This window comes from Lepisosteus oculatus, chromosome 1 (genome assembly GCF_040954835.1).
Source record: "Lepisosteus oculatus isolate fLepOcu1 chromosome 1, fLepOcu1.hap2, whole genome shotgun sequence".
In the NCBI taxonomy this organism is placed as follows: Eukaryota; Metazoa; Chordata; class Actinopteri; order Semionotiformes; family Lepisosteidae; genus Lepisosteus; species Lepisosteus oculatus.
In genome coordinates, this window is record NC_090696.1 from 45090582 (window position 1) to 45115007 (window position 24426).

Sequence of the window (24426 nt, forward strand, 5' to 3'; positions counted from 1 at the left end):
ATAGAGAATGATTCACAGGAAACACTTGACCATAATTGTAGGATCAAAGAATTTGAGGAAAAACAGTTTGTTAATTTTACCTAATTGTTACACTAGCTGAATGTTTAATAATTCTTCTGGAGGCCTGTTCAATTCCATTTAAATTTGAAGCCAAGACCTCTTGGTTCTGGAATAATCATCCAGTAGACAAGTTTGCTGATTTTTGCAGGATTAAGGTCGAAGTCCCTCCACCTCATTGCCTATATGACTGTCTTATACAGGTAGACCTTCTCCCAGGTGCCCATCTTCCTAAAGAACTTTTATACTCTCTCTCCTCCAGAGGCTCAGGCTATGAAAGAATACATTGAAGAAAACCTGGAAAGGAGATACGTTTGCCCATCTTCTTTTCCTGTCAATGCATGTTCTTCTTTGTTGAGAAGAAAGATGGCTCCTTAAGACCATGCGTTGATTATTGGGACTCAAATAAAATCACCGTCAAGACCCTTCACTCATGAAGTGTTCCACTGGGTGCCGAGTTTCTCAAAAATCGATCTGAAGGGGGCCTACAGTATAGTGTGGATTACAGAAAGGAAAGAATGGAAGATGGCTTTTAACAAAAGCATGGGCCTTTATGAAGATCTGGTGATGTTCTTTGGCATATGTAATGGCCCTCTCACCTTCAAACTCTTTGTGAATGATATTTTCAGGGATTTCTTGGACAGGTTAATGATTGTCTACATCGTCAACATCCTGATCTCCTCCAGTTCAATCATTGAGCACATCCAATATGTCAAACAGGCCTTGATCTGATTGTGCCACCCCTGCCTGTATGTGAAGCTGGAAAAGTGTGACTTCCATGTGCCTGAGGTAATGTTGTTGGGATTCCATATCTTCTCCCAAGAACATCCCCAGAAGGTCAGAGGGGTATAAGACTGGCACACTAACACCTCACTAAAATTATTTCTGTGTTCCATGGAATTTGCAAACTTCTACTACGGATTAATCTGCAACTGAAGCCCAGACAGACACAATTCACAGGCTCTATCTGCCCACTTCATCCCACTACCCAAGTTGCCAACCGCTTCTCAGATGGTGAACATTTCCACAAAGTAAGTGTTCAGACTCCATGGCTTTCCACCTGACACTACTTCAAACTGGGGGAGACCCAGCTCATCTCCAGATTCTGGAGGGATCAAGGTGAACCTCTCTTTTTGATATCTCCCAGAATGTAATGGGCAGATGGAGTGCAACAACCCGGTCCTGGGGAACTAGATTCATCTTTCATGAGAACTTGGCTCAACTGCTTCCTTGGGCAGAGCTTTTGAGAAACATCCTGCTCAATGTGCCAAGGAAACAGCTACGACCAGCCTCCTCTCCTGAAACTGCAGCCTGACGTCCCTGCTGCAGACGGCACCGCTCGTAATCTTCAGGAAACATGGAAGTGGGTGCACCGTAACCTTGTGAAGTCTTCCCAAGCACCGAAGAGGTTTGCAGATTGTTGCTGACACACCCTACTTTTTTTCTGCTGGGGCAGAAGGTGTGATTGTCATTCAAATACCTGTGCCTTCAGGTTCCCTTTTTTAGCCGGTTTCTCATTCCCTGTTTGTACTGTTGCCTTCATCTCTGTGCTGCACGTGCGATTGATGTGTGGCTGCCAGGATGCGCAATGTGTCTACACCTGCCTGCCCTGTGTGCTCGCCTGCCTGCCTTCCTGCTTGCTCCTGCTGCCTCGCTGTATCACCCGGCTTCACCCTTCTTCCTTTCCCACTGCTGCCCCCTTCAGGTGTATTTAGATGTCCATTATACCTGAATCTTGAAACTGGATACAATTTAAAATAGTACAGTATAGCTTCTCATGTTTATCAATTATTTTTATGATTTAGAACTGTTAGAAACGTAGAGCAGCAAGAAAATATTCCATATAGCAGCTGCACTAGCACTTCAATACTTAAGAAAAATAATTCATTTTGGGTCTGATATCTTAGCCAAAATAAAAACTTTCTCAGAAAATAACTCAGTCCATCAGAATTTTCAGTAAACTAGACTGCCTTAAGATTTAACATCCCTGCTTCAACATGATAAGAATTGTTACACCATCTATGAATTGGTGGGAACTACAGAGTTTAAGCTTTCTAAAGCAGTAAATTCTGGAGGGGGCAAATTTGTTTACTTTTCCAATGAAAAATCTGTATGGCATTATAAATCTAAACCCACGAAATCTGTTTATGTTTTATAGATAAAATCCCTAGTACAATTTGTGAAATGAAACATACTGTACAGTCCTGAGAAAAAGTTTGTGAACCCCTGTATGGTCTGTATTTTTGTACACTTTAGACCTAAAGCACATTTTTTTTATTAATGAAAGTCTTAATAAAAAATGAAGAAACCTTGATTAAAGCACAAACACTTAAAATATATTGGGATTAAGGATATTTGGTATAAATATCCTAATGTGAATAAGTAGCTGGTACTGTATTACCTCTTTGTGCAGCAATGATTTCAACTAGACAATTTTGTAACTGTCATTTTCTCACATTGGCTTCTATGACTTTTGGCACATTTCTCCATACATAATTGATTTGAGTAAGGGATCCTTGCATAAACAGATTGCTTTAGATCCTGCCATAACATTTTAGTGTGGTTTTCATCCAGACTTTGGTCAATCCAAATTGCAAAATTTGTACTTCAACCAGTCTACTGCTGCTTGTATCATCGGGATTCACAAGCATGACCTATTTTCATCTCGGCTTCAGCTGATAGACTGATGGCCTGATATTCTCCTCTATAATATGAGGATTAAAAGCTGAATTCATTGTTTGTCAATGATGGCAAGTCATCCACATCCTGGATGCTGCAAACATACATACTCCCACCACCACACTTTGGAATGCGGTTCTTCTGTTGTTTGGTATAAGACAAAATGTTTCTCATTATGCCCAAACCAATCAACTTATCACTAGTCTGTCCAGAGAACACTCTTCCAGTAGATCATCTACAGTAGGTGATCTTTGGCAAACATGAGACAGACAGCAAAATTCTTTCTAGTTATCCTTCTATGAAATTTATCAGTTCATTCATTTTTTCCTGATAGATAAGGCATGAATGCTGACATTAACTACAGACAAAGAGCGATGCACTTCCTTTGACATTATTTTGGGTTTCTTTGTGACTTTCTGGATCATTTTCCAGGTTGCTCCTAGGGAAATCTAGTGTGGAAGACCAGTTTAGCGGAGATTCATTGTAGTCTTATTTATTTTCCATTTGTAGACTGTCTAATGCTGGATGGATACAGCAGCAAATATTAAAAAATGGTTTTGTAACTCTATCCAGATGGATTAGAAACAATTACTCTTTCTCTACGTACTGTGAAATCTCTTTTGATTATGGAATATACTCACTATACTATACTCACAAGGTTTCTGGCAGTTAAATAGGACAAGTCTACCCAAACTCAATACTTCTTACCCTATTATTAATTGCCTGATTCTAATAACCCTCTTCTTTGCTCTGCTTATTCACTATAATTTCACACAGACTGATTCTTAATTATTTTTTTTCTACTTCATACTCTATTGCCACTCAGTAAACATTGAATTCATAAATATAAACCATTTTTCTTATTTAATAAAAGACTGGTTTTGATTAAACAAGGGTGTCATGTTAAGGAATGCATCATCACCATAATTATATTGAGGTTCACACATTTTACACTATAGAACTCTTCACTGTAGAACTAGGCCTATGGTTTTAAATTTATTTAGAGAAAATTATCACTGTTTAAAGAGGCTCAAATACAAAAGCCTTTAATATGAGAAACTGAAAGATGTGTTAAAGTAAGCAGTTAACTGCTGTATACTTTGAGATTTCTTAGTTTTACAGCTTGGGAAATAAACTTTCTATTTTCCCCTTTTATTGTTTTGAAGCTTTGGAAATAATTTATGGAAGCCCTCATTGACCAACACACAAATTAAACCCTGCACGAAATGTCAACCACAACTCCATGATTAAAGCACTTAAACATGCAATGGATTAAACATATTTCAATTAATATGACAACTACTCTGTCACTTTAATTCACTAGCAAAATTTCAGATGAGAAAAACACAACCCTCTAAGGTTATAGAATAAATTAAATATAGAAGAAAGTGGCATAACTAATCCTTGCATGGGTGTGGAATGTAATTACACCAAGCTTTGATCATTTTGTGCTCCTTTTATTGACTTTTTTGGTACAAAACACAAATGACAAGCAAGAAGTGGCTATTAAGAAAGTAAAATGAAAACAAAAACATTTGATATATATAGAATACATGCACAATAATATTTATTATTTTCATTGAAACAGAACATATTGTAATTCTTGAGAAGGAATTCCAACATTTTTTTGGCCATTTTATTTCGACAAACATGCATGTTGGCTTTTGGTTTGTATTCATTATGTAGTGATACCAGAGTATCAAAGACATTACAGTATATTACATATACCGCATATCTAAATAAATACATTGAAAATTAACTTGATTTGGAATTTAATAAGTATTCTATCCATTTGTCCAACTGCTGGCAGTTTTAGAATCTTGACATTTTATTATTATGGGACTACTGTAATACTATCAGTCATTTTATATACCTCATTGATATTTCAGGTTCAAGCTCACATTTAGAGTATTGTGTACGTTTTATATTGCTATAAAAGAAATGTCTCATGGTATTTTTATTATATTTGTCAACAGATCAACAAGGCAATTCATCATTTTATAATTAATGATTTATATAGCAATGTGCAGCAGTGGATAGGACTCTGGACTAGTGGTTAGGGACTTGGGTTCCAATTGTGAGTAGCATGCAGCTGTTGTAGCCTTGAGTGGTACAAACTGCTCTTGTAAATGCTAAGCTGTATAAATGGGTGTTCAGATATTCATTGTAAGTCAAAATATGTTCTCGACTGATGTAGCCGATAAAAAGGAATAAAAAATTGAATTGTTTTTCATCAACTTCTTTCATTCAAGAAAGTCCTTAAAATACTCTACAGTAAAAATTGTTTCTGTCACATATGTGTAATGGAAGGTTTTTAAAGGAAATTTAAGATATTCAATCCATGCACTATGATAATATTCTCTCTATTCATTACTTTTTGTTATTTGTCCATTTCTTGTTTGCTTTGAATCAAATTAATTCAAATATAAGAAATTAAAGACTCTCAAAGTAAAGAATAATTGTGGGTGTATTCTGTACTATAACTGATCTATTGACGGTTAGCTAGGCCTTTGTTAAGAACAGTTACTATAGGTAAATGTGCTCTCTGTGAAGGTGGCCCAAAATTCAAAACATTAAGCGCATAAATCCTTGTTGCTTCCTATTGGAGTCAAAGTACAGTATGTGTTTTAACTATATTAGCAGTATTCACAAACCTTTGTCCCAAATTAATGTCTATATTTCTATTTGTGCTGGGTGTAATGGACAGGTCAAACCCCACTAGATGAGCTTGTTGCTTGTTACAAACGATATATCGATGACTGCGTCGGTGCCGCCACATGCTCCAACGATCAGCTTGAATTCTTCCTGCACCATTTCACCAACTTCCACCCGTCCCTCAAATATACGGTTAACATTTCTTCCACCACTCTTCCGTTTCTAGACATCCACTTGTCTATCAACTACCCCCGACTGTCCACTTCAGTTTATTACAAACCCACGGATTCACACAGCTACCTCCTGTACAGCTCATTTCACCCCAACCACACTAAAAACTCTCTTCCTTTTTTACAGTTCCTTAGGTTACGACGATTATGCAGCGACGACATCGACTTCGAAAACCAAGCCCTCGAAATGTACTCATTTTTTATCAACAGAGGATACCCCAGCAGTGTGATTGACAGGGCCCTTGCCCGAGCCAAAAACACCCCCCGGACCATCAACCCGATCAGGAACTCCCGCCGTAACAACCGCATTCCTTTGGTGCTTCCTTACCACCCTAACACACTTCCTATCCCCAGGACCATTAACCAGAACTTTTCCATCCTACAGGATGATCCCTCCATTGGGGCCCTCTTTTCTGATCGCCCTATCATCTCATATCGCCGACCACCTAATCTGCGTAACCTCCTTGTCCACAGCTCCCTTGACCGCCCTCAGCAACCATCCACACCAGGCACTTTCCCTTGCAAAAGAGCTCGCTGTATTACCTGCAAGTACACAGCCACCACCACACTCATTCAAGGCCCCTCAGGACAATTCCGGATCACCCAGACAGCATCTTGTACCTCCAGCAACCTTATTTACTGTATCTCTTGCAGTAAATGCCCAGCCATCTACATTGGGGAAACAGGAAGGAGACTCGGAGACCGCTTCAGAGATCACGTCAGGGCTGTGAAGATTAAAGATCTCTCCAAGCCTATTGTTTCTCATTTCACCTCTGACGGCCACGACCACTCTAATCTCTCCGTCTGTGTTCTCAAAGACGGTTTTCCGAACTCATACATCAGAAAGACCACCGAAACTAAAATTATTCTGCAGTTAGGATCACACATTCTCCCTTCCCTTAACGACAGATTACTGTTCTTTTAAATTTTCTCCATTCATTGGAAGTTTCATTTCACACCTCTCTGCACCCATTCTGACTTCACACCTCTTGATTGGCCTCTCTTTCTGTCCACTGCTCCCGCCTCTCACTCCTCCTCCCTCTCAACCTTTGTTCTCCCGCTACTTTACCTTTGCCTACTGCCCTGTCTCTCTCACACCTGAAGAAGGCTCCACGGCCGAAACGTTGTGTTCTCTTTCTTCTTTTTTTCAGCATGGAATAAACCTATTACTTGTTCCTTTGCAGCCTACGCATGCTGACGCAGCTACCCACCTGAACTACTTGTTGCAAACCCATTCATACATGATCATTTCCACTCACTAACCTGTTTCTTTTTATCTTTCTTTCACACTAAGACTAACAACTCACATCCCCAAACAGACAACACACTATTTTCTTTCTCTCAGATACACTCAACACTCGGGTTTGTACTCAATCTTGCCAAGGTCCTTCTCTGTCAGTGTAGTGGAGACATGCCAGATGTCACCTGCTGCCAGAGAGCCAGCATCCAGACACCACCACTCTTCTTCCACAGAGTCAGGGTCCCCCCGGCTGTATCTCCTGCTCTCTGGTCTTCATCCGTGCATATTGGCAGAGCCAGGTACATAACAATCAGCACTTCTGAAATCAGTGCTGAGAGAATAAAATTGAGTTTCCCACTCTCTGGTCTCACAGGTACTGTATATATTCACTAATCCCTCTATGGGGAAGCCCAAACAGCACAGCGACCACATTCCATGTCCTTCACAAGCAAATTATTATTTTTTCATACAACATTTAGTTTCACTCCTGAATGACAAGACAGGAAAGAAGACCTATCACAGTTTTAGAGCTCTTTTCCATTGGAACCCCTCTGTGATCCTAGCTCTTACACATCATTCCCATTCTCCACCTGCTGTCTTCCCACACACCATTCAATCTCACAAACAAGCCCACTGGAAACACCACCTGTGTATCTCTGGCTGGTAGCCATCAGCTATCCAGGCCATACCCCACCCTTGGTGTCTCAAAGTTTGCATTCAATTACCCTCAGGCCTCTGCAGCTCATAAGTCAATGTACTGTCCATGTCACATCACAGCAACCACAAACATCAGCCTCTGTAGCCTAAAGGTCTGCTTTTCTCTATGTCTCTCTCAGAGCCCTGGATGAAATTAAGTGGGCTCTATTCCAGCTACATTTAATGCGCCTCTGCATCACTTTCAGACTAGAGCACCATACAGCTGCACCTGCACACAAATAAACTATCTTCTGGTGATTTCAGTTACACAGCACTTACTCTGCAGAGCCTGTGCTCCTTTTTCCTTGCACCTTACTAGCCCTGCAGCTAGCAGCTAGCAGCTCTCAGCCATTCAGCCATGCTATACAGTATATCTGGTGAACACAAACACTCAAAACAGCCCTGCTGATGCTGGTGGCCCCTCTCTCTCACACCTTGCCAGCCTGTTTAAAAACACATACTCATTCCTGGTGGCTTTGAGAGGGTTCTCCACCAACTTGCATTGCTGTTTCTAGGAGAAGCAGTTTCCTCCTCTCCCCAAGGGCTGAGAAAATTGAGCAAACTCTTCAAGGTCTGAGAGAATCAAGACAGGTCATATAAATTGGACATATTTTTTAAATGCACTTTTTTAATACAGTAAAGAAGCTGACACATGAACAATGCATTTATGCATAATATCACCCTTGACACTTGAAAAAGGCTCCCCAGCCGAAATGTTGTGTTTCTTTTCTTCTCTTTCCAGCATGGAACAACATATTTTAAATATACAGTATTTCCGCTTTTAATCCAGGTGCTGTGTGGTTTCAGCTAGTATTGTATATAAGTGATTTGGATACTTGAGTAATTGAGCTAACATTTTTACATCTTCCAATGCTTAACACTTTTTATTCAATTGAGGAATATTACAGTCCTTCATCTCATTTACAATAACTGTTTTCTGTTATTCTTGTAAATGAATTGTGTTTCTATTTGTGTTATACTAATCTGTATTTGATAATGTGTTTTATTATTGATGATGTCAATATTTTCCTAATTACCTATACAGTAGTTATTAGCTTTAGGTTACAATATGTCTGTACTGTAAATACACTGAAATGTTACCATTTCAACTTACAGATGCAGCCATTCAAAGTGTGCGGTACAGACACGTACCGCAGGTAAGATGACACGGGGTACCGCGGTGCGTGATTGGTTGACCGACAGGGGCACTCGTGATCCGTTGGTCTGTCGTAGAAAGACTTACTGTAAACGTCTTTACTGTGCCCGTTGTAGATATTGAATTTTACCACTGAAGGGAAATCTTAGTAGCTGAGCATAAAAAGAATAGGAGCATACTGTAACGCGTGTGAAGGCCATAAACGATATTAATTTTGGAACGTAAGCATACAGTATATAGCTGGTCTCGGTACTTTAAAGAAAAAAATACACACCAGTATTCCATTTCTCCCTAAACATTGTAAGCTTCGAAGTCTTTAACTAACGTGATACCGGAGTCAACAAGCATACTTTTAGAATTTGATTAAAAGGGAATATAATATGGAATCGCGTATCTAAAGAATTTAATAACGGTATGATTAAATCCGTGTTCTGCGGCAGGGCTGTGTAGGGCTGTTTCGCCTGCCTGTTCATGCTAGCTGTCTTGTAGCCTACTGGTCTAGGTGCGTGACTACCAACTGGCAGGCTGTGTGTTTGAATCCAGCTGGTGCTGGACCTTTCAGTTTTATTTATTTATTTTTTAATCGTGTAACATAAACATATTACCGTATGCAAACTGTACTGTATACAATATGTATATGTATATTTAATGTCTTAACTGTGCCCGTTTAAGTATTGAATATTCATATCTAAGTTTACCACTGAAGGGAAATCTTAACATAAACATACAGTATATGGCTGGTCTCGGTACTTTAAAGAAAAAAATACACACCAGTATTCCATTTCTCCCTAAACATTGTAAGCTTCGAATGAAACCACTAAATAAAGACATAAATATAGAAATCTTAAGATTTGTTTCATTTAATGTTGGTAGCAGGATGAACTGTCAGAGTGTATATTTTATATACATATTTTATATGTTAACAGTGAAAAAGGTATTTAGAAATGAGTTATTTCAAGATGATAAAGAAAACATACACGAAACATGGTTTCATTACGACCAGAATCGGTCTTGAGATATTTTTAACTTGATTTACAGTATTTGAGAGGTATGTCTTAACACCGATACTACGGTGCTTAAGTACTGCTCACGTATATGTTTCTAGGTTTATATTATGCATTTCATACGGTCAAATTACTTTTGAGCAACTAATAAGAAGCGCGAAACGGTATGCGTTTTAGTTTCGTTTTGTGCTGGAACCCGTGGATTGATTAGACATATCAAGTACATACAAGTCATTTTTTAAATGTTGTAGTTCGTCTTGAAAAAATGTTATGAGTACATCATCTATCAACAATTACACAGGTTCTGTTTCCATATTGCGGATAATGGTTAGGTATTATCAAATCCAGTGGCGCTGTGTTTTAGTTTACTGAGTACCATGTCACATGGTCTGTGATTGAAACCTGTAAAACCGGTGTAATTCGTCACAGCCAGCACTCTTCAGGTGTGAGGGTCTTCTGCTCAGAATGAAACGCTAAAATGTTTGTGTATATTCTAATGGTAGTGGGGGCAGGGTGTGTGGGAACAGGTTTGCTTCGAAATTGCATTGGAGATCTATGTTCTTCACACCTGAAACATTTTCTCTGAAAGCATTTTCTTCGCAGTTTAACCGATCTTGTTACAGCATGTTACGTTTACTATTATTAACCATATTAATTTTAAGTGCTTAATGTAAAATCTTGTAAAAATATATTTTCATTGTTCAAATATACATTAAGTCTGACTATCATATAATAAGTTAAATACAAAACTAAAGAAAAAATAGGGTTAAATATAATTCAAAATATTTTGCTAACAATGTTAACTGTTTATGAATAATAAAATGTATTAACTAAGGAGTAGGATGGCACAGTTGTTAGTATGTTTTTTGTTTTGTTTCTTTTTCATAAATACAACAGTAGTACCTGATGTCTCAGTGGCTTTCAAAATTAAATTATGCATGCAAACCTGTGAACTAGAAAGATAACTAAGATATCCATCCATTATATTCCATAATATCCATGAAATATATGGCGCTGAAATACAGTATGTGTGACGCATAAAAGACACCAAGGGATTGGGTGAGCTCCCATCACAAAAAAAAAAACTGCGAACCTGCACTACAGCGACCATAGTACAGTATGGAGACCAAGACGTTTTATGGGGAAGAGACGGGGTGCTTCTGCCGCCCCAGCTTCCAAAGAGCGAAGGGTAAGCAAATACAGTAGACTTCATCTGAAATACGCGATTACAGCGCATATTACAAGGTATTATTGCCATTTTGAATTTTAAATTCAATTATAATTATTTCTTCGTAGCCTGTTCTTCAATAAAACACCGCACGGGCGAAACGATCTACCACCAGGACAGCAAAAAAGAAAGCGGTAAGACGGAAAAAAAGAAAAGTTTATTTTGACTTCTGTTCCGCGACTGATGAATACTACTGTGTGACTTTATTTCTTAAATGAATTATGTTATTTTGCCACAGGCCGTGGGTCTCTGCTCTCGGCCACTGGCCAGGGTGCCAACCTGTAGAAGCAGCACCTGTATGGAGACATTTCGGCAGCAGCGGGAGCATTACGATGCATTACTGGGGAGGATTGGGAGGCTAGAGTTCCAGCAGTCAAACAGCTGAGCAGCTGTCTCCCGAAAAGTGCCCCTCCCCGCCGCGCAGGCTGCAATGCCTGGCGGAAGCTCTGCCCCCCGCAGAGCACACACCGCCTCAGGACACTCCATCCTGGCCTCTCAGTTCACCACCGCGCAGGAATCTGTTGATGCTGTCCCCGCCGGCTATCTCCCCCCAGGAAGCACAGCGGAATTCACAAATGCCAGTGGGACGAATAATTCTCCCAGATGTCCAACTGCTACCCATCACCCAGGAGATGGAGGGGGGGTTGTACTTGCAGTGCATCGGCACAGACGGGAAAGCAAGAGCCGACCGCTACGGCGCCCTCGTGTTTCGAAATCTTGTGACTTTTGAAATTTACTGGGGGTGGACCACGTCTGTAAATTTCGATGGGTCCAGAGGCAAAAGTGCCTTGCCTTGCAATCTCCGGGAAACCATTAGTACGATGGTGAATCGGAGATTCTCAACCCTTGCTGCGTACGACTGGAAAAGAATTTGTGATCGGATCAACTAAATGCTTCGTAGGAGGAGGCGGTCTTTTCCTCTTGTCTAACAGTCTGTCCACAAACAAAACATTCCTGTTAGACAAGAGGAATTGAAAAAAAACAATTTTGTCAATGAAAACCGGTGTGTGTGTCTCTCCCTGCTGGATGTCCCTCTCACAAACTGCTGAATGAATAAAATAATTTTATTGAAAACGAGTTTGCGATTGTCTGGTCTTTAAATTCTTGAGATACGTGATTCCATATTATATTCCCTTTTAATCAAATTCTAAAAGTATGCTTGTTGACTCCGGTATCGCGTTAGTTAAAGACTTCGATGCTTAAAATGTTTAGGGAGAAATGGAATACTGGTGTGTACGTTTTCTTTAAAGTACCGAGACCAGCCATATACTGTATGTTTAAGTTCCAAAATTAATATTGTTTATGGGCTTCACACGCGTTGCAGTATGCTCAGGCACTAAGTAAAAGGAGATGCTTCGTATTGCTTGACTAATTTTAAAAACTAAGTTATAAATGCAGACGCTCCCTCGGTGTGCTGCTCTGGTGCGTCGGCTCCTACACAGTGCCTGTCTGCCGTAAGCGTTACAATATACTAAATACTAAATACTAAAGCCAATACTGGCTCAATGGGCTTTGACGTGTTAATGCGTTGGTTTAACAGTCCGGGTGTGGCAGGCTTCCAATGTCAACTCGACTCGATTGGAAGACAATGAACATATTTTAGCCCTAAATGAATTAATAGCAAACATGGTTTACATAAAATACATTTTTATCAAGAAAGTTTACAATAATACGATCTATAGTTGAAATCTGAGCCTACTTTAAAAATAAAGTAAAAGCATTTTCAGAGAGCAATCACGCTGTGTTTATGTAGAAAAAGTGATTAGGTTTATGAGCAATCTAATTACCTATTCGCTTAAAACGCTATATAAAATAAAGTTTATTTAGAGATGAATGATCAGTGTCGCAGTTTAAATAATGTGAGTCAGGAAACTAACACAGCGCCACCGGATTTAATAACGCAATAAAAACGCTATAAAATAATGTGACACAGTACAGCACAGTACAATAATACTGACCATGACTTTAGAAGCATAAATTACCTTACACTCAATTAAACACAAGCTGTCTTTCTGTATGAACCTCTAAGCTGGTTCATACAGAAAATGTAGAAATGCATTAGCCTGATTATGATTAAAAAACACATAATTAAACACGCGTTTGCGATTTAAATCAGAACACGATTTAAATCAATATAAATGTTTATATTGTAACGCATACTGTCCAGCCTCCATTTCTCTTTAAAAATTTACTGTTGCACACACACACACAATAGAAGCAGGAACCGCTGTCAGAAGGGAAGATATGTTCAAAATATCGCAAATATCGATCATGTTGCGATATTTTGAAATATAAAAGTCAATTGATTGTCCATAATATCGCTTACCTATTTTTTCGAAGAAATGTTTGTTAAAATAAGAGTCCAGCACCAGCTGGATTCGAACACACAACTTGCCAGTTGGTAGTCACGCACCTAGACCAGTAGGCTACAAGACAGCTCACATGAACAGGCAGGCGAAACAGCCCTACACAGCCCTGTCGCAGTACACGGATATAATCATACCGTTATTAAATTCTTTAGATACGCGATTCCATATTATATTCCCTTTTAATCAAATTCTAAAAGTATGCTTGTTGACTCCGGTATCACGTTAGTTAAAGACTTCAAAGCTTACAATGTTTAGGGAGAAATGGAATACCGGTGTGTATTTTTCCTTGTGATATTTTAAGCTCTAGTTGAATGATAGGTGTCGCATTTTAAATCATTTTCGTAGCTAGAAATTATGAAACGCCCTGTTAAATGCAAGGAAGTTTTTATGCCCGTTGAAGTAAAACAAAATGCCTGACAAAGTATGGCTTGGACAGATTCCAAGTGCTTGTACAAATGTGCTAAAAAAATTATTCTTTGAGTATACAGCTTGTCCAAAGTCATCCATTATTAATACTATTAGTAATATCTTCAGTAAAGGCTTTGATGCATAAATATTTCTGATAAAGGTAGGTTGTGTACTTTTGTCCAACTGAGCAATCTTGCTTTCATAAAATATCCCAACATTTTAATGACTGATGATTAACATGCTGTAATACACAGTTCAAAATTAAAGGCTCAAATGCTGTACATGAGAGGTTAATAACCCCCTGGCGGTTTTACAAGGCGACGCCGGATAGTTAGTCACGTGACATACGTGAACTGCGTGATACCGCGTGATACCGCGACACGCCCACCGGGGTATGCCGCGAAATATCTCACCCATTTTGAATGGCTGCATCTGTACTAAGATAGTTAAAATATATATTACGACAATATAATATGAGTCCATCTGGTAATTCCTTTAATATTCATTTAATAATATTTTTTTCAAAGTAAAAAATGAGCCAAGACATGAGACTTTCACATAGAATATCACAGTGCTTTGACAGAATTGCCAAGAATTGGTGGGAGTATCAAATTTAGCATTTCATCACCACTTGGGGAATCCTAGTCATAGTGAGTTAGTGACATGGTCCGGGCTCAGCAATGTCAGCAATGCCAAACTTGGCAAAATCCTGGCAGATTACATTTAATGTTTAGAAATAAATATTTGAATCAATTAACTAGCAAATGCGCCAGAGAGGCTGAGTTGTATGCAACCTTTCTTACTGTACGTTGTTATCATAACTTTCTACCGGAGACAGATATAGTCACAACTTCTGTTGAATATCATTGCAACTACAGTACATATTTCTTGAGGCTGTAGAACTTTAAAATATTTCGTTTCATCAAATCTAAATGTCATTACATTAGATAAAAAAACAAACAATGGTCATTACCACTGAGACAGAAAGAGACACTCAGTAGAACGAGCTTGAGATATAATCTTTACAATCAGATAAAGCAGAATCTATTAATGACCTATGAGTATTAACACTGGGCGCTTGTCTCTATCAGCCCCTGCCTCTTGTTGCAACACAAAGAAAAACCAATTAAAATCTAACTTGTATAAATACCTTCAGGAGCAGACGCGAGATAAGACTCCCAGACACTGTGTGAATATAAATGTCCTTCAAGTAACATTTAAAAATTAAACAATTTAATAGTTACTGGAGAAATAAGTATATAAATATTTCACATGGAGGTACAAAGCACAGTGTGGTTATAATGTATTTCAATCATCTATGCATATTATATCTCTTTACCTGGTCATTGAATATACTGTACTTGACATTCACAAGACACATAGATGGTACTGCCATAAAGTATTGTAAAAGTTATACAAGGTAAAGCCAGCAACAGCTGTCAATATGTGTAGAGATGTTCCATCAATGTGGAATATGAGTTGACAGCAGGCTTGAAGATGCCTGATATGTTGTTATAGCACCCCTTGTGCAAAAAAATAGATATATCTATGGATACAGTAGTAACAGTAATACTAATTTTCCTAATCGTTCATTATCCACCTTACTAACTTCTAGATGGCGTCTAGATAAAGCTCAAATATAGCTCCAGTGACCCCAATATGGATTTTGCAATTTTACACGAACTTATTTCCACCTACAGGGAAGATGTGGTGGCTTCTCACATGCATGCTTTTTGTGTGTGTAGTGCTCATGAAGGTCTACACAAAGAAATGGACTGATTGAACTTGAAAAACACTTGTGTCCTGACCAGAGTGTAAACATGCACCTATTGTAAAATACCTGTAAAATGAAAATACATTTCATTAAGCCTGTAAATATAGACTCTTTAATCTTATTGAAATGCTTATATTGCCTGATTAAGTAGGGGCAGCATGAAGGTCCTGAATGAGTTAAAAAGCACCTAGAATAGAGAATGACCTATTTTCTAACAATCAAGACAGATCCTTTTGGGTATTGTGATCCTGGTAAGCTTTAAAACAAACTTAAATTTCCACTAGAGTCCAAAACACAGATTTTTAATGTCAGAAATACAGAAATAAATAATGTTAAAATTGAGGCTGTAGGCATTCAAGTTAATGTATGTTGTTGGATTAAGAACAAGTAACAGACACAGTGAGTTCAGATAAGGACTGAAGGCTCAAAGTGTAGTATTTGAGCTACTCTCAAATCAAAGATCTCACCCCTCAGGTCTTTAATTGGGATAAGATTCACAGAAAGAGTGAAATAACAGGTCAGTGTATGATGTTGATCCAAAACTGATGCAGAATGTCTTCCCTCAGGGATTAAGAATACACTGAATAGATTGGATGTGATGCAACAGCACTGTACATGTCTCTTCAAGAAGGGTTGTGCTGTGTCAGGGGTACTAGTGTGATCTTGTACAGCAATATAACTGGGCAAACAGGATCAGCTGGGGAAGTTAGATCTGCATACCTGCTTACAACTAATTATTGATCCCTCTCCATTAGGTGTCCTAGTGGGTTAAGGATCCATTTTAAGAGGGGGAAATGTGACAAGCCATTATCCTTCGGGCCTTTATGAGCCACAGCTGTAGGGTTGATGGTTTGATGAGCTGCAGCTGTAGGCGGTGCTACTTAAATGGCCTTTATGACTCCTCTGTAAAGATGTGTCTCTATCCCATCAAGACTATGGAGAGAGAAAGAAGGTCTGATTCTCAGAAGTGATGCGTGCCAGTGAGATTTCTCCCAAACTGCTACAAGTATTATTGGATGTGTGCTTTGCCAGGGAGGTGGAGCAGAAGCTGGTGTATCTGACCCTGAAGCCACTGGGGTGCAGGGAAGTAAGTTTGTGTGGGGCTGCAGAGCGTAAATTGCTGTAATCCTGTTAATGCTGCAGGGTTGGAAACTTTATGGCTGGAAGGAGTGAGTTTAGAGTGAGAGAGTACAGTATGTTTGTGTGCAGGGGCAAAAACTCTTGTGTATGCATGTGTTTGGTGTCCAACATAAGAATGAAGGTGTGAATGACAGGTTGGAGGAGAGTGCTGTCTTCCCCAGAAGGGTTAAAACATGTGAAATCTAGTCACCATCACACTCTCACATCATTTTTCTACATGACAATCCCACACCATTATCAAACACAGGAGCACTGAAGGGTTCCATCTGCGAGAAAATTATGTCAAACAAAATATTCTGCAGTCGCGTCTGTCACGAATGACTCACTGAGGAAACAGGAGGATGAACCCTATGCGGTACCTAAGGGGGCTAGGCGAGAGGCTAAGTCCGAGTCGAGATCCAAGGTTCGTAGAAAAAGGTAGCAGAGCAGGTTTCCAATCCAGAATAGGGCAAGACTGAAGTCGTAGTCAGAGAGGCAGTTCCATGATCAAATGGTGAAGGTCAATCAAGAAAGCTTCCAAATCTGAAGGAGCAAGGCAGTAAACGTAGTCAAAGGTAACAAAGAGCGAGAAGGAAACAGAAACTAAGGCGAGGTAGGTGCACAAAAGAACAACCAATACCAGGCAAAGAGCAGAGGGTTCAGAAAGGTTTAAGTACTGTGCGAAGAAGAAGGTGCGTTGATTGAAGAAGTGTCATGGTTGGCTGATTTGCAGGGGCGGTGTCGTTTGGCAGAAGTGCTCAGGGATGTAGTGTTATTAGTGCGGGTGCATTTCTGTGTGAGAATGTGGTGAGTAGAGGGCATGACAGCGCCTTACTGATCACCTAGCCATTCTCTTTGATTTTTCTGTCTCACGCTCTTCATCCTCATCTGCTGTAAGTTTTCACAGCTGTCAATCAGTTGACCAGAGTAGGTTTGCAAAATCTGCTCTTCCCTTATTGTCTTGCTTTTCTAGCTCTGTTAGTTGAAGACAAGGTGCAAGTGTTTAAGAACTACATTTGACACCTTAGTTTCTCTTAAAACATGAACCATTGATTTTACTCGCTTTGCCCCATTGTATACTGACCAGTGGCAATCAATGAAGACAGTCTTCCACAAACTAGAATGTAGTTGGCATTTTTCTGGCTTGAATGTACATCTTCAGTCTTGGAAGGAGCAGTTGAGTGAATACAATGATGCAATAGAGGTTGCTAGATCCAATATCTTCTCCCATAACCTTGAGAACAACCATAACAGACCAAAAAACATAAACAGATATAACATCCTAGAATCTTGTTCACCACCACCTGCTTATACCAAATTATACATTACCTGCTTGTTCCTAATTTTTCAACACCTTCTTAGAGTTTTTTAATTCGGAGATTGACAATATCCAGTATCACATTCTTTCCACAACACCCCTCCCCGCCCTGCATGTTTATTTTTTCTGGTTCCCTTCTTTCTAGTTTCTCTCAACTTGATGCTTCCTGCCACAATAATTGTCATTAATATGAAATCCACCATTTTTTTATTACACATCATTCCTTCTGTTTTATTTCAATACTTTTACTACTCTTTGCCCTGTTGTCCTGAACAGGATAAATTATACCTGGAGCACTGGAGTAGTACTGTACCAATGGCTTTTGAAATGGCTGTAGTTCCTGTGCGAACAAAACAAATATAGCTCTGGACAACCTAAATAATTTTTGCCCTATATCCAACCAACTTTTTCTTGCTAAAATTTTAGAATATAGTGTTGCTATTCAATTTAAAAAAACATCTTATTTCAAATAACCTCTTTTAACCCTTCAAATCTGGTTTCAGACTATCACAAAGCACAGAAAACATCCTGGTTAAAGTCACTAACAATCATCTTATAGCTTCTGATTCTGGCTCTCTGTTCTTATTCTCCAGTACTTTAGTGCTGATTTCGACACTGATAAAGTAAGGTATCTTACTTTCTCAACTTGAGACTGTGTTTGGAGTTTTGGACATTGCTCTTAAGCAGTTTAAATGTTGCCTCACCAACACTTTGTTTCTCTTGGGGTTTTCAGTTCTGAAGTTGGGTTCATTAAGTCTGGTGTTCCTGAGGGCTCAATCCTGGCCCACCTACTATTCAGCATTTACATGTTCCCACTTGGTGTTTTAATATCACATGATCTAAATGATTATTTCTAAGATGATACTCAGATCTATATCTACACTAAACCTTACAATGAAAGTGGCTGTCTCTGGATGTTCTAATTGCATTTCTGACATAAAAACCTAGATGACTTAAAATTTCCTTCATTTAAACTGCAACAAGATTGAAGTCATGATTCTTATGTTGTTTCGAACCCATAACTCTTCAGGACAATGTTAGGAGGGAGATCTTGCAATATATGTGAACTTACACTGTATAGCCTACTGAACTAGACTCAAGGTTAAACCAGCATTTAATTGTTTTTGCATTTTTTTAATTATCTACTTTGGTTTTTCTTTCTGGGACAAATGGTTCAATCTACAGTATGTGAATTTGTTCTCATTCAACCCTGAAAATATTTTCTCTATACTTTCCATTTTGTTTTGGAATTTTATGAAATTACAGTATTTTTTTCCACTTTTGTGGAAAATCTGCCTAAAAATTCACCACAAATACTTCAGTTTGCCTATATAAAATATATTGTCGTAGATAAGCAATCTGCTGATATTTCACACGGTCACACAGTCATTTTACCTGACGATTGTAATGTGGAATAAAAAATCTTAAGTAACACCCAATTGTATTCACGAGCATGGTTATTACCGTGAGGAAGCGATCCCTCAGGTTACTGCTCAGTTTGATGACTCAGTTTCTACAGTATATATCAGTTTTGCAAAATCATACTTACAGGTACAAATTTTGTACCTGTATTGATACACTTTTTGTTTTTTAAGGAAGTAAGGAGGAGATTTTGTACTTGTAAATCATAATCTTGTATACTCAAACAAGTTAATCACTTTGGATAATGATTAGTGGTGAAATATTGGTTATGTTTCTAAATTGCTTCAGTATGTACAAAAACAGTATAAGATGTAAAGAAAGTATATACATTATTAAATTATTATTGCTTGTGAGATTTCTCTCAGAACAGAGAAAATCATATCTTCTAGAACTCTCCTGGGTCCTAATAAATATCATCTTGCCCAGTGAGCCATACATTTTATTACGGAGGAACAGAAGGCCTAATAAATTAGAACCAACATTTTAATTGCTCCAAGCAGCAAGATGTTCTGTATTTGTTTGAGTTCAGAAGGATTAGTGCAAATCATGGTTATCTATGTGGAGATTAACATGGCTAAATCTACATTAGTTCTGGGCATTATGTCAGACATGTGGTGTGCAAAGGATGAACCCTGTCAGGAAATACTTGTTTATTTAGCAACATCATCACATTTTGTCCTAAGACAACATCCACAGACTACTTTCAATTTGCTTTCCAAATTAATTCCATTCAACTGAAATGTATGAATTACAAGATAACCTCAAGTATCAAGTCAATTCCAGACCCTTTATTTCAGCTTCCTGGTTGCATCTATTAAAGAATGTAAATTCTATAAATTATTTGATGTTAAAAACTGATAACCATGATTAATGATATCTGAAGTTTAAACTTTTAAAACCAAAAGAAAGAGTAATGAGTTACCCTAACAGCAGTGGTGAAGCATAGTTTCAACAGAGACTATGAAACAGCGTGAGAAAGGCATCACATGGCGGAAGGATATTAAATCCACAATAAAATTTTAAAAAATATATTTTTTTAATTTTAAACCTATTAAATGGAATCAATCTTTCTATCAACCTATCTATCAGGAAAGTTACCATTTAAGAATTTCTATACACACTCAAGGTAGTGTTTCACACAAACATATTGTACCCTGGTCATGAAAGGTTGCAGTTGAAAGAATGTTTTATTCAACGGGCAACATAAAAAAGAGATGCATAAAATGTTTTTCAAATCATATTTCTATTTTTTTTTTTTCTGAGCTATCAACAACATGAAATGACCTTCAGCAAATGACCTAGGTTTTGGAAGCTGTTTTTAGTTTGCCCTCTAATAGAATAGTTCTTCAAGTCCCTTGTAAATTGTGAATTCCCTGATGTTATCAGATTCTGCCTTATAAAGAGATGAGAAGTCTGGGGATAAATGTTTAAAGATAGATTGCCAGATGACATGCCATAAACTTTATCCAGCCTTTCATCTACCTGTTATAGAGCACCTCTTTGTGTCCACCGATAGATTGCAGCATTTAAGCTGCTCACAAATAACCCCTGTGGGATGAGACAGCTTGGCTTTAATTTTAGGTGTTGATGGTGATGAATAGCACTGTTTATCACAACCTTCAGCTCATTTCAGATGTCAGACTCTGCTTATTTAATGAGTCACCCATTCTACGCCAATCCATCAGTCTTTCTGGGCATTTTTTAATATTCAGTCATGGAAGCAGTTTAATTTTCTTTTATAATATCCTTATAATTCCATGAATAAGAGAAAGCAGAAGTAACACCGGTGCATTAATAGATCCTGTTTGACATTTCTGTCAGTGAAGCAGAGCAGACATGAATATCTGTGCCTTTAGTGATGCTACCATTAAGGCAGATCCAACTTATGATTACTATCAAAGGGGGAAAATATGAGCTCATACAAATTACTGAGTGAAGGTCAAGCAATATTTATTCAGGTTCAGATTCAGTTAGCACATGATAAACTGTAATATTTCTACATTCTATTTTTGTAGTATTATTACATTTGTTTTTATTCAGATAAATAATTACCTTATATAAAATAAATAAAAATAAAAAATGCAAGAAAATAAATGTATCAGTACTTAAACAATGTGCTTTTGTTCTCAAAAAGGACAAAATTGCTACTTAAATCTTTTGGTTATAATGACTGTTATTCTGGAATAAAATAGGTTGAACGTGACATCTACCTTTATATTACATTTTATGTAGAGGTTCTTAAGCTCTTCAAAAACAGAAATAGGGGGACAATTGTGCATATCTAATATACATAATAGAAGTAAAATGAAGGAGAAAAATGTAATAAAAGTAATAATAAACTTAAAATGTACATCATAAGCTAACATGAAAATATAGATCTTTAAAATGTTTTTTAAAATATTGGCAATCACGGCGGCTGCAGTTGATTTGGGCACAGATGTATTGACACAATCCATTGTTTGGAGTCTGGTCTTCAGTAAATCGTTGGATAAATGATACTCATGTACAGTAATACCTTGCTCTCAGGTCTGCACAGGCTGAATAAGGAAATTTCTCCTTTCACCTAGGAAACCTCTCCTTTAATTCTCTTCTCTTCTTTACTTTCACAGTTGTCTTTTTACTGTCTTATACAGTAGACACCCTTACAAAATCAGTGCGATGGGAAGCAATTTGTACATTGATTGAATCAACACACTGTTTCTGAGATGCAAATTGTATAAGATAGACTGGTGTTGGAGAGACAGAAAGAAACAATAGAAGGAGGAATAGAACACCATGACACTTGTCAATTAACATGCAGCCACAGCTGTGCTAATAAAATCACAATTGTAATACTGCCATAGCCCTTAAGCTTAAACGCTGCAATCTATTAGTGGACACAAAGAAGTGTTTTATAATAGGTACTGTAGATGAAAGGGTAGATAAAGTTTATGGCATGTCATAACCCTGTTACAGTAGTACTGTGCATTGTTTTCTGCAGGAAAATGTGTCATCACCATCACATGTTTTTGACCAAACTGTGGAGGGCAATGATTAAGTGGGAAATGTCAAATTTAAAAAAGGCCACGATTTATAAGTTGGCTCATGTGAGATAAAGTTGAAAAGGCATGTATTGAAAGTAGGAATTGATAAGGCTCCTAACTGTATTTTCCTGTGTGTCATTGTTGACCAGCAATACGTCAACACAGTGAAATGAAGAGCTGGAATCTTTGGAGCACACAGTAAGGAACTGTAATACAGTATGTGATGTAAACAATACATGGTGTACAATAAAGAGTCTTCTGCAATCCACTAATGAGACATTATCATAAAATTGTTATTTTGCGAATAGGCTGTTAAATTTCCATGTATTGTAAAATGGTATCCTTGTGGAATAAAATAGTGTTTGAATCGCCTTTTTAAAGACCTCCATGGTTTCATGGTTCATTACTTCTAAATCTAGATTTGGTGCTAAGTGTACAAACATCATTTCCTTCTAGAGACTAGTTTCTGATCCTCCTCCTTACTATTCTTTTTACAGTATTTTATTTTTGGGAGGTATGGCGGTATGGTGAAACAGTAGTTGGCTTTGCTGCCTCACAGCGCTAGGGCCCTGAGTTTAATTCCAGATCTGGGGCACTATCTGTGTGGAGTTTGTATGCTCTCCCTGTGTTTGTGTGGGTTTCCTCCAGGTGCTACATTTCCTCCCATTGTCTAAACATATACTGATAAGTGAATTTGATTCTGGGAAAATCTCCCGTGGTGTGAGTGTGTGCATGTCTGTGTCTTTGTGTGCCCTTTGATGGACTGACATCCTATCCAGAATGTACTCCACCTTGTGCCTGTTGCTTGCCAAGAACGTCTCTGTCTCCCCCTTGACCGTGAATGGGAAGGAGTTAGAAAATGGGTGGATGGATTATGTTTAGATAGGCTTCCTGTCCAGTTTGTAATAATAATAATAATAATAATAATAATAATAATAATAATAATAATAATAATAATAACAATTGCTTACACTTATATAGCGCTTTTCTGGACACTCCACTCAAAGCGCTTTACAGGTAGCAGGGACTCCCCTCCACGACCACCAATGTGGAGCATCCACCTGGATGATGCGACAGCAGCCATAGTGCGCCAGAACGCTCACCACACACCAGCTATCAGTGGGGTGGAGAGCAGAGTAATGAAGCCAATTCATAGATGGGGATTATTAGGAGGCCATGATTGGTAAGGGCCAAGGGGAAATTTGGCCAGGACGCCGGGGTTACACCCCTACTCTTTTCGAAAAACACCCTGGGATTTTTAATGACCACAGAAAGCACAGTCAGGACCTCGGTTTTTACGTCTCATCCGAAGGATGGCACCTGTTTACAGTATAGTGTCCCCATCACTATACTGGAGCATTAGGACCCACATGAACCGCAGGGTGAGCACCCCCTGCTGGCCCCACTAACACGTCTTCCAGCAGCAACCTTGTAGTCCAACATCACATCTTCTGCCTGCTGGATTAGGATATTTAAATAAAATATATTTACAAGTAGCATCTGGACATCTGTAGTACAGTATATATTAAGCCCTTAATCAATGTACTTTAAATTCAGTTGCAAAGTGTCTCAACCGGTATAGCAAAAAAGGAATAAATATGAATATTATTAAATGTATAAGTCTTTCTGTCTCTAGTAATGCTCCTGTGGCATTTTTGTTATAACTCTCTTCCATAAAAACTACCCAGTCCAGTGCAAAGACAAAAAAAGACGTGAGTTTCCAGATATATTACTCAAATGTAAAGCCATAATGCTAACAAGAAATAAGATTACTTTTGGGGTCATGTGTGGTATCAGCTTTCCCAACTGACTTACTGTGGCTTTAGAGGAGACACTTGAATATGCTTCTTAATGTTTTCACATTACATTAGATAGGGGACATCCATTTTCAAACACTTCCCTTAATCTCGCATGGAAATGGAAATTTCCCATGATGCCACGTATTTGGCTATTTTCACGTTTTCCACCTGCATGCACACACACTTGGTGGATTCTCAATAGAAGAACTTCCTGTATAAATTGCCACAGTGAAAGGAGAAATGAAATTC